This window comes from Triticum urartu, chromosome 2A (genome assembly GCF_056163025.1).
Source record: "Triticum urartu cultivar PI428250 chromosome 2A, HENAU_Tu73, whole genome shotgun sequence".
NCBI lineage: Eukaryota > Viridiplantae > Streptophyta > Magnoliopsida > Poales > Poaceae > Triticum > Triticum urartu.
In genome coordinates, this window is record NC_141874.1 from 23,744,760 (window position 1) to 23,756,226 (window position 11,467).

Sequence of the window (11,467 nt, forward strand, 5' to 3'; positions counted from 1 at the left end):
GTGCCGGAGTAACGGTGCTTGGATCGGTCGGATCGGGAAGACGTACGACTACTTCCTCTACGTTGCGTCAACGCTTCCGTTGCGGTCTACGAGGGTACGTAGACAACACTCTCCCCTCTCGTTGCTATGCATCACCATGATCTTGCGTGTGCGTAGGAATTTTTTTGAAATTACTACGAAACCCAACAAGTAGTCCACGTCGATCACCCCTGCGCCCACGTCGGAAAGTGAAAACTTGTTAGTTGGCGCCCACATCCAAATTCAGTAGGGTATTTTCTTTCTTTTTAGTACATGCACATGAATCAATAGTAATGCATAATAACAAGAAAAAATAACCATGAATCCTGAAGAAAAAGATCATTGTTTGGGCCAGGTTGATAGTTTCGAGGCACGGTAAAGGATAATATTGGTAAAAGTCTTCATTAACAAGAACAATGGGCTGAGATTTCTCAAATGACATTTGTTTCACCAACAATGATTAATGACGAGGCATGTAGGATTTACCTAAATACCCTCTGGTTCTTGCAAGAACTTGAAGGCCAAGGTTCTTAGCTTCACTGACTAGCACAAGTGCAGCAGCACCGTCGCTGTACATTGAATATATAATAAGAATGGCTTTACAGTTACACATCCAGGCAAACATTGCTTTACATAACTTATATTAACCATGGAGAAAGCCTAAATTCGAGCTACGAAATAATATAGCTTCAGTACACTCTTAAGATGATACATTTACTACTGTAGATATATAGCATAGTTTGACTGCATGCTGCATATACCAAAGGTAATTTGATCGTGTAAAAATAAAGCTACAATGCTACACTAAGAAGTACCATAATTCTAAATGAAATAGTTGAGTTTAGAGGTATTAAACAGACACACTTCGATCACAAAGATCAATATCTACTTGCTTAAATTCAAATGCTTTACTCAAGATTGTGATACCATACTTGACTATGGCTGCATATTAATTACTCTACAATGTTTAAAGGGAGCACATTGTTTATTCATTAGTGCACAATCTTCAGAATAGGCGAAATTTTCAAAAAGATCGCTCACTTACAACTAGCGGTCATCTTCCAAAAGAAATAAATAATACTCCCTACAGAGGGAGGGAGGGAGTACGAATTAACAGTTCTAGTAATGCTAAAATAATTACTCCGTACATATTTTTTGTTATTCTACACTCAAAAGCATCCTCAGAAAATTCTTACAGCAGAAGTTGCTCTGCTCACCACCTTCAGGCATATGCATCACCACCTTCAGCAAACACATGCACTAGGACAACCCACGGCCATGGCGCATCAACCAATCAACCAATGCCTGTTTCTTGTATGTCACAGGCTCTCGGTTAACTTCAATAATAATCAGTACATATTTACTCACTTTCAGGGAACATATGCTATCTTTTGTCTGTACAACATATAAAAATGTAAATACAAGAAATAAAAACAAGATCATATGCAACTGTGTAATGCTCAGAGCACATCTAGAATGACATACTTTATATGCATATCTGTAATGCCTTCGCTGACCACAGTGAGACTAAGATGGATCGAGTTCAAAGTTCAAAAAAAGAAAGATGGATCGAGCTCAACACTGGCTGTACTGCTAATATATATCAAGATGAGGCACTTGGAAAAGAAGAAGTCAGATTGGGAATTAAGCTGAGTTGCTCGTTAGACGACACTGCAAAACCAATGAGGTACAATGTCAATACCCTTACTCCTAGCTGACACGGCTGCTTGATTATTCTGACACATACAAGTATACAACGTCGATCATGTTACCTTTTGTTTTATGCATGATTCAAACTTTGTGTCAGTTGCCAACCACATCTCTTGTCTTATTACGTTACTTATTGAATCCAGCGTTAGGTTCTCAATCAAAGTAGCTATACAGATCAGAGATGCATGGTACATGATTCCTTCTATTTTCAAAACATTGTAAGCATTGCTGGCTCTACTTAAGCAGCTGGCTTATAGCCCTGCAAAGACTAAACCTCAAGAGCAAAGAGCCCTATACTTGCGACATTGCAAGGTGCCACGGACTACTGGCTTGCGTCCCGGAAGTCCTCGTTCTGCCTCTTCTCCTGCTGCCTGCCTCAAGCACATGTAAGCTATTCCGAGTTTATCATTTCTAGCCCTAGTTATTCTTTCTCCTACACAAAAAGGTAAAACATGACATGGAAATTTTGGCAACTATATTGAGTCGATTATTTATCAAATTAAGAAAGATTTTATTTCACTAGTACTCATATATCACAGTACAAATATAGTGTAAATTTTCGACGAAAAAGGGTTTTCCCCGCTTTAAATTATAAAGCAACCACCACATCATAGTTCATACATGATAATAAGTTGAGAGCAGAAAAGTGAAAATAAAATAGTTTGCTGGGGATACAGCACATCACACCCCTAAATCCAAAGATAAACTCCAAGATATAGTGTCAATTTTGGTGTAGTGATGAGCTAATTGAAGAGTTTTGCGGGATGAAGTGGGCCAGAAACCGCTTGCGCCTCTACACACAATATTTTTTGAAAAATATCTACTCACAACATGACGAACCAAAGATTGGAATTGATAGTCGTTAGAGAAGACAAGTTACAAGAAGAGACATGGATCATCATGATGTACTACCTAATGTGCTACGTAATGATATTTATGGTCTGATGTTTCTTGTCGTCATTCCAACAGTTGTTGGCAGATCGATGCGCTCATTCAACGGCAGTTGTTCCTTCAATAATTGGTCAAGGTGGGAGTGAGGATGGCAAACGTTCAACAGCGGCCAGAGAGACCCCCGATAGTCATACTGCGAGAGTCACTGACAAATGACAAGGCATTGTGCATCCAGTAGGCCCTCCGCCTGATCCTGGCGCACTCCTCGTCGCTGATCCAGTGGAAGCAAACGATGCCGAGAGGCTTCTGCAAGGGATGGCGCCTGATGGGGACAGGGTGCTCCACATCGCTGCGAGGCTGGAGGATGTGGAGCTAGTGCGTGCCATTTCCGTGACCGAGAGATGGCTCAACGCGGTTGATGCAACAGCCAAGAACAACAGAGAAGAGACTGCTTTGCACTGCGCGGCCGCTACCGGGAACGTTGACATGATCGGCGTCGTACTCGCGCTGTTGACTGAGCACGATGACAGGATGAGGCAACTGTCGAGAGAGCAGAAGGACAACGGGGAGACATGTCTGCACGAGGCAGTGCGTTGTGGGAAAGAGGATGCCGTGCGGATATTGGTCCAGGAGGATGCGCGTGTCGTCCTCAGACCCAACGACGGTCGTGCTCTGGTGAGAATAACCGATGAGCAGGGCGTTTCTCCTCTCTACTTGGCCACGAAACTGCGCCAGCTTGAGATTGTTCAGCTACTCACCGAAGAACAAGAACCAGCCGGCACATATCCAGCTGCGTCCTACGACGGGCCTGGAAGAAAGACAGCTCTGCATGCTGCGGTTCTCCTCGGCAAAGGTACGATTTGCTTCCCTGATTGATTCGCGGCCGGCCGGTCCCTCTGGCCGAAGCAGAGCGCGCACTTGTAGTAACTAAGCATTCTCAAAAAAAAAAACTTGTACTAGTAACTAAGCTACCCAAGCTGGCTTGATTGACCCTGATTTTTCTATTCAGGAATATTCAACAACAACCGAAATCACTAAAATCCAGTGAATGCAGTTTGCGTTGCGTCTGATTTATTTTAGTTCAACCAAATGTTTTTAAAAGAGAAGAAATATTTGAATTCTTGTGCACTTCTGAAATTACTGAAATATTTGGACCAAATGGTAAATATTTCAGTGTCTACAAATTACTGAAAATTCAGTGAACTGCACCAAAATCTAACCAAGAATGAAAACCGGTAACAACACATGCAGGCACACGAAAGCTGATGGATAGTCGTGCCTCATACATTATTGATTTAATCTGACGGTGATTACAAATTAAGGGGGTACACATGTGTATATTTATATGCTAATAGCACCTCACGAAGTAGGATTAGGATTTTAATACTATTCGGGTGAGCGATCATGCTTAACTCTAACATTCACCCCTAAGCAGATCTCAGCGAACATCTCGCCAAGTGGAATAATAAGGAACTCATAGCGAAAGCAGATTTATATGGGAACACACCGCTTCACCTTTTGGCATCAACCAGTGACAAGATTATTGTGAAACTTCTTATTGATTTGGATGAGAGTGCTGGATACCGTGCGGACTATGAGGGATCACTGCCCATACATGTTGCTGCTGCGAATGGAAGCCTTGAAATCGTCAAGCTCTTGTCTGAGCTTCGTCCCGGCTGCGCTTGGTTGTGCAATAACTTAGGCCAGACTATTCTACACATTGCTGTCCAAGAGAGAAGATACAATGTGGTAAATTATGTTTCCTCGGAACTGAAGTTCGTACGGATTTTCAACATTAGGGATACCGATGGAAATACGGCTCTCCATATGGCTGTATTGCAAGGACATCAACACATCTTTTGCCAGCTTATGCGGAGGAGGGAAGTATGTTTGAGCTTCACAAACAAGGAGGAGCTTACACCACTTGATCTTGCACAACTGAGCATCCCGCCAAGTATTTCATCAACGGTATGTATGTATATAATCCCCCTCGTCTTAATGGAGACCACACTTTAATTTGCCACTTTCTTATTGTATAATATCTCTTGTTAATTCGATTTCTTTTAACTTAGACTCTAAAGTATCTCTAGTATACGTGTGTGTAGACCAGCTAAATACCCATGTGTAGCCACGGAGAAACAAAGTTAGACATAGATACGTTGATCAAACACCATTGTAACTCACAATGTCTGCATGCCATGCTTGTTACTTTCTTGCGACAAATATCATCTTGGAGCCCATCCTCACTGCCCTCCTATGCTCCGCGGTCCACTACCGATGACGGAGGTCATGTTTCTGTGCTCCCATTTCATTGTTGACCATGTGAAATGACATTGGCCATCCCATGCTAGATATTAGTACTTCAATATATGCAATGGCATGACCTACAAATGCAAAAAACAAACGATATCGATATATTTGAAACATATACTGTTTTGTGTTGTAAGAAGAAAAAAATGTGACGATTTCGACAACAATTATGCATATTCTCCTAGTAAAACTGCATGATCGCACCTCCGGCTACATCAGGAATTGTCGATTTATGGTGTAATAACAAACGTGTGCATGTATGATGCAGAGGTTGGTGGTTTTAGATTTTCTATTGCATGTATATATTTGTTATTACATCATAGATGCATACATTTGTTAATACATGATGTAATAGCAGAAGAACAGCCCGGAAAAAAATGGTACAAGGGTCATATGCATAATTGTTACTCCCTGAACTAAAACCACGACAGTTATTTTGGATCGAAGGGAGTATTATATTTGTTACTGTGCAAAGACCTCCCAGACTGGTAAGTTGGTACTTCTCTGAGGGCACATGTAATTCCATTATTCAGCAGCAAAAGGAGAGCCCCAAAAACAAATGGTATAAAGTCTCCTCCCGTGGGCAGCTCAAGGTGGCCCAAATATAAGGTTGCAAAGTGAAGTTCTTTCTGGGCAAAAGATTGTTGATGACCAATGAGAGCTTTATAGGCTTTGAAAGAAGAATACTGCTCACTGCCTTAGATATAGCTCCATGTATCAAAGCAACCTCTTTCTTCATGGCTAGAAAGATTAGCATAGAGGTTTTCCTTCGGAGTATACACCAGGTAAGCTTTATGACAGCTAGGAAGGTGAAATAGATTCTCTAGATATTCTTGTTGAAGGGCGTGGTGCACAGTCATATTAGCGATCTTGACATAGGTTACCGAGTGACAACATTCAAAATGCAGACATGCATCATGCCAGAGATCAGCCCATGATCAGCACATCCTTTGAAAGGAGTAGGAGCTAGCTAGGGTTCAGAATGGGAGAGATAGTCAGTCAAGACTCCAGCTGTGATGACTTGTTAGTGCTAAGGTGTTACGTGCACAATAGCTTCACTAGCAGCAGGAGTTTTCTTGCAAATACGATGTAGCCGCTCGGTCCATCCTGGTTCATTAAAATGAATCAAAGAGCCTGCGCTTGGGTTTCCAAGATTCCACTTAAGAGTGGTTTTCACCGAACTCTTTAAAATGAATCGCCGTCCGAAGATCATGCGTCTGAGAGAGAGCTGACGGGCTGAGCAGAGCGGCTGCCCCGTCAAAGATCATGGGGCGGCGACCAGAGGCCGGGAGACGGAGCGCCTGGCCCTGTGCGATTGAGACGGCCGCCGGACTGCCTGGGCGGCTGACGAACTGCCTGAGAATGAAGGGTAAACCTACGAACTAAGATGAAGAACACTTCTTTTTTACCAGGTAATCATTACAATTAACATTAAGAAAAGACAAATCTACCTAACAGCCAATTACCAAAATGTCCTAGGAGAAAAAAAACGAGGATTTATAATGACCAGGGGATCAGTTATATACTACCCACTATTTCAGGTAGTAGGATGCACCGTAAAAAGTCTCAAAATCTAATGTGCGAGAGGCACGTCAGTGGAGCGTTGAGAGTAGCCTTACCCTATAATTTCACTATAATTACTTGGCCTCAGTCTCATGGAGAATATTTCAAGATATTATATATTTTCTATTGAGAACTAAAATTAAGTTTGGCGAATGTCATGTTCCTAGCATATAGTATCTCACTAATTGAGTTTGTCCATGCCCTTACTCACAGGCTGCTCCGTATTTGATTATGAACAGCCTCATAGTTGCCGGAGCGGACTGGGGCACCTACCGACGCGATCACTTGGCTAGAAACCTGTCAAAACGCGAGGAAGGGAAGGAACCCGAAACGATCGGACGTGATCACTTGGCTAGAAGCATGGCAAAACATGAGGAGGAGAAGGAATCCCAAACGATCGGCAAGTCCGCTGGCGTGCTGGGCGTCTGCGCGGTGCTCATCTTGACCGCCGCATTCGCGGCGCCTTTCGCCGTGGCGCCTTTCTACGATACTAACAAGGAGAAGAGCATGCCTATGCGGTTTGCTTACAGGATATTCGCAATGTCCGACTTCGCCGCATTCGGATTCGCCGCGGCAGCCATATCTTCCTGCACGTTCGCCGGGTTTCCCTTCCTGGACCGGACCAAACGCTTCTTGTACTTCAGCACCGGATGCCTGTTCCTGCTTTTCGCCGCCATGTTCATGATCCTCGTCTTCATGGGGGGGAGTCTATCTGGCGGTTCGCCCGGTGGTCGACAGCGCCACCCTCGCCTACGTCTATCTGCCTGGTGTGCTATACCCATGCGCGTTGCTGCTGATTCGCGCGCTGGGTTCCAGACTGCTTCTCCATATGTGGGCGCTAACCTCGAGGCTTGGTTACCCGGGGTGGTTCTGTGCCCTACCTTGCCTGCTCCCCCCGCCGCGCCGAGGTCGTGACCATATATATCGCGCGCTTTACGTGAGATGCTCGTCCAGGTTCTTTTTCTTTTTCACAGTGTTCATTCTTCTGGCGGTGCTTGCACTACTGTTGGCCAAGACGAACATACCAGCACGTTAGCTGGTGTGGCACACACCCGCTTATGGTTGGTGATCAGAGAGATCTGTGGCGTCATTTCCTGCTTCATGTAACGTGTTTCAATGATCATTGCCTGCTGGATAATGTGTCATTTTTGTCTTGATCTCGTGTCGTCCGCCAATGCATTCTCGTGTTTGTGCACTTGTTGGCCGTGTGCATTGCACATCTGATTTTATTTTGTCCGGTCATTACTTTGCTTGCGCTCTTATGGCCCATCTAATCCGCATGGGTTGTAGTATTGGAAGAGATAGGCCACGCGCTTGTCGTTGCCTATTTCTATTTTCCTTCCAAGTTTGATGTCAAACAGATATGGCATTTTCTATTTAGCGTTGCAGGCGTCCGTTATAGGCAAATTTACAAACAGACGCCTGCAGCACCCCGCGCTGGGCCGGCCCATTACAGTGTATTCTCATTGTACAGAAAAAAAATTCGTGCGCTCACTGAGAATCGAACCAGAGACCTCGTTGTTCGACGAGATTTTGTGCTATATATAGTACGAAAATAATGAATAATTAATTCTAAAAAAAGGAGTTGTCTTAATGATAATGTGCCCAGATGATATACGTACATTTGTAACGCATGGAGCAAGGAGTTCCTTTGCACGTGTACAAGCCCTTAGATCAAAATATTGCATGTTCCATGCATGCATGTGCAGATGCATGACAAAACCACCTACGTGCGTACTAGCACATGATATGACTTGGTACAGGCCAGTGCATACGCGCATGACGTTTGTACGTGGTTCCAGAACCCGGCGTACATACAATACATCAAATATGGGTACACCAGTCGGCCAAGTATGCATGCGCGAGTACCTAAATACCGTAGGCCTGGCGAACTCAGATTCACACGTATGGAGAGGAACAGACCTACCAGCAGCCACGTGAACTAGGTGTGTATCAGGTAATTGTTTTTGTGTACAGATTTATACGTCAAGAAGAGCCGACGACGAGATAAGCATCGCCACGAGATAGAAAGGATTGGGACGAGCCAAAGCTAAAAGATCGGGATGTCCCATCGCCACGCATCCATATCTCCTCCATTAAAATCGGGAGCAGCCGTTCCTGATGCATGACTCGGCGGCCTACCTCCACTGCCTATATATATCCATGCATCGGATCGCAGAGACGCGGGGGGGAGGAGGGACGCAGATCCATCAGGAGATCCATCCATTCATCACGCACATCCATTTGTCGCCGGTGCTACATCCATCCGTCGCCGGCGCACTCACCAGCCACCAAGCACGCATCCATCCAACTCACCAGCCAGCCATCACGCCCATCCATCCAACACACGGCAAACCCCTCACAAAACATCAGAGGCAAAACGCATCTTGCAGGAACCGCAGCCGCAACGGAGACCGCCGGCCATCCGTACAAGGGCGGCAAGGACTTCGGCGACATGAACACCAAGCTCACGTTCCTGAAGGGTGAGATTTTGATCTAATACATCTATTTCCTTCTGTCTCCTTTCTAGCATGCATGCGCTACGCGGAAAATATGTGCCGGTCACCAGAGATGACCCTCGTGTGATCCCATCGCCGCCGCCGGAGATGACGGCTCCGAAACAGCAAACTGCACCAACACCGCCGGAGATCGTCTACGCCAAGCCTTTTATTTTCAGGTGTCATGTTCTTAGCTAGAGATGACTCAGGAGCTGCCGGAGCTCGCCAACTACGCGGCTCAACCGCTAGCCCCGGCGCTCTACCATGGCGGCCTTCATGGCGCTCAACGAATAGCCCACGGTGTACAGGTCGCGACGCACAGATTGCGACGAACAGGGCCACTGTGAACAGGTTCACGGCAAAGGATACACACGCGTATAGGTTTCGCATCACGTTCTTGGAGGAGACGGCATGGCGGAACCGGAGCTCGCTGACGACGCAGCCCGAGTCTCGCTTTTCACTTCATGACGCACAGATTGCGATGAACAAGGCCACGGTGGACAGGTTTTCTGTCACACTCTTGGAGGGGACGGTGCGGCGGAACCGGAGCTCGCCGACAACACAGCCCCCGCATTTCGCATCACGACGTACAGATCCTTGGTGGAACCAACATCCGCAACGACGGGTCTAAGACCGGTTCTTCCTTTAGGGGGCCCGCGTCCCCGACGAACAGGTCAATGGCGTACAGATCCATCATTGAACCGAAGATTGCAACGACGCTGTCCAAGACCGGTCCCTCCTTCGAGAGGCGCACCCACCATGGCGCGCGAACAGGTCCTTAGTGTACAAGTCCATGGCATTGCCGGTGCACAGGTCACTCTTTCGCGTAGTACCAGCCCAAGGCGATGCGGCCTTTGCGACACCACTTTCCACGGTCCCTCCTTCGAGAGGCGCACCCACCATGGCGCGCGGACAGGTCCTTAGTGTACAGGTCCATGGCATCGCCGGTGCACAGGTCACTCTTTCGCGTAGTACCAGCCCAAGGCGATGCGGCCTTTGCGATACCACTTTCCATGGCCCTTTGAGGCGGCGCCTTTGCCTTGGCGGACCGCCAAATACTTGGCGTCTAGCCAAGATGAGGCGCCAACCACCCCGGCCACGCCAATGTGAAGCGTGTGTCAGTTTATTTTTACACTGACGCCGGTCTCCCCAAACCGTTACTCCCGCAAGGCGTAGCCCCTTGAACACCCCGATGAAGCAACAGGTCATCAAGAAGTCTGAGCTGACCGCGACCCATGCTACCCCAACACCAACTACTCCAACGCCGCCAAGACCGACGAGGCACGACGGCGAGGGCGGACGCGACCACCGCTAAGGCCACGCCACTTGTGGTGCGTGTACCGACGAGGACACGGGCTCTGCCGCTACCCACACACACATCACCATCATCATGCATGGAGGACGAGAAGCGAAGACGACGAAGACGACCACACAGCTTAATCGGAGGTATCTCGCGGAGCAACCCGCAGGAGTAATTAACCGGGAGCCTTCCGAGGCCCCGGGAACCAGGAGACCGCAATCGCCATAGTCAGGCTGGCCGCGCTAGTAGGCCACAGAGCGCACTTTTTCTTTACAGTATCTTGTACTTTTGTTTCTCCAATGAGATTAATGAAATCCTTGTTTCCCGCATCCTTTTCATTGTGTACTCAGTACACTGGCACGCCCGCAATTTTTCATTTTCCCTGGCGCGTAGAGAGATAGTAACACAACAACCATCGTTGTTTGTTATTATTTTTCTTGTCAAACACTCGTTGGAACAGATTCTTTCGCACAACCACGGGAGCAACTAGTTAACGAGCGCTCCTTTGGGAGCCTCGCAACGATCAGCGCCACTTGGCGCGCTCTCAGCCATTCGCCACGTGTCGCATTCTGGACACTCCCTTCAGATTTTATTTTTTTTTATTTTTCTGCACGCGTTTTTGGCTTTTTAAACGTGTTTTTTTTCTTTCACGAAAGTCACGGTTTTTTTCCGCGAGAGGCACGGTTGTGCTTTAGCGAGAGTCACGGCCGTGCCTTTCGGAAACGAAAAAAAACGCATTTTCTCTCTCTTTTTTTCTTTCGCGAGAGTCACGGTTTTGCTTCCGCAAGAGGCACGGTTGTGCTTCTGCGAGAGTCACGGCCGTGCCACTCGGAAAGGGAAAAACAAAACGTGTTTTCTGTTTTTTTGCGAGAGTCATGGTTTTGCCTCCGCGAGAGGCACGGTTGTGCTTTCGCGAGAGTCACGGCCGTGCCTCTCAGAAAGGGAAAAAAATTACGTGTTTTCTTTTTTTCTTTCGCGAGAGTCACGGTTTGCTTCTGCGGGAGACACGGTTGTGCTTTCGCAAAGTCACGGCCGTGCCTCTCGAAAACGAAAAAAACACGTTTTCTGTTTTTTTCCTTTCACGAGAGTCACGGTTTTGCTTCCATGAGAGACACATGTGTGATTTCGCGAGAGGCACGGGCGTGCCTCTTTCGGAAAGGGAAAAAAATCGTGCTCC

The 11,467-nt window shown here is 46.7% G+C and overlaps 1 pseudogene; it reads left to right on the forward strand.

Moving 5' to 3' along the window:
- The first annotated feature begins 2,712 nt into the window (after window positions 1-2,712).
- LOC147983063 (uncharacterized) lies at window positions 2,713-9,078 on the forward strand (annotated as a pseudogene).
- Window positions 9,079-11,467: the final 2,389 nt, after the last annotated feature.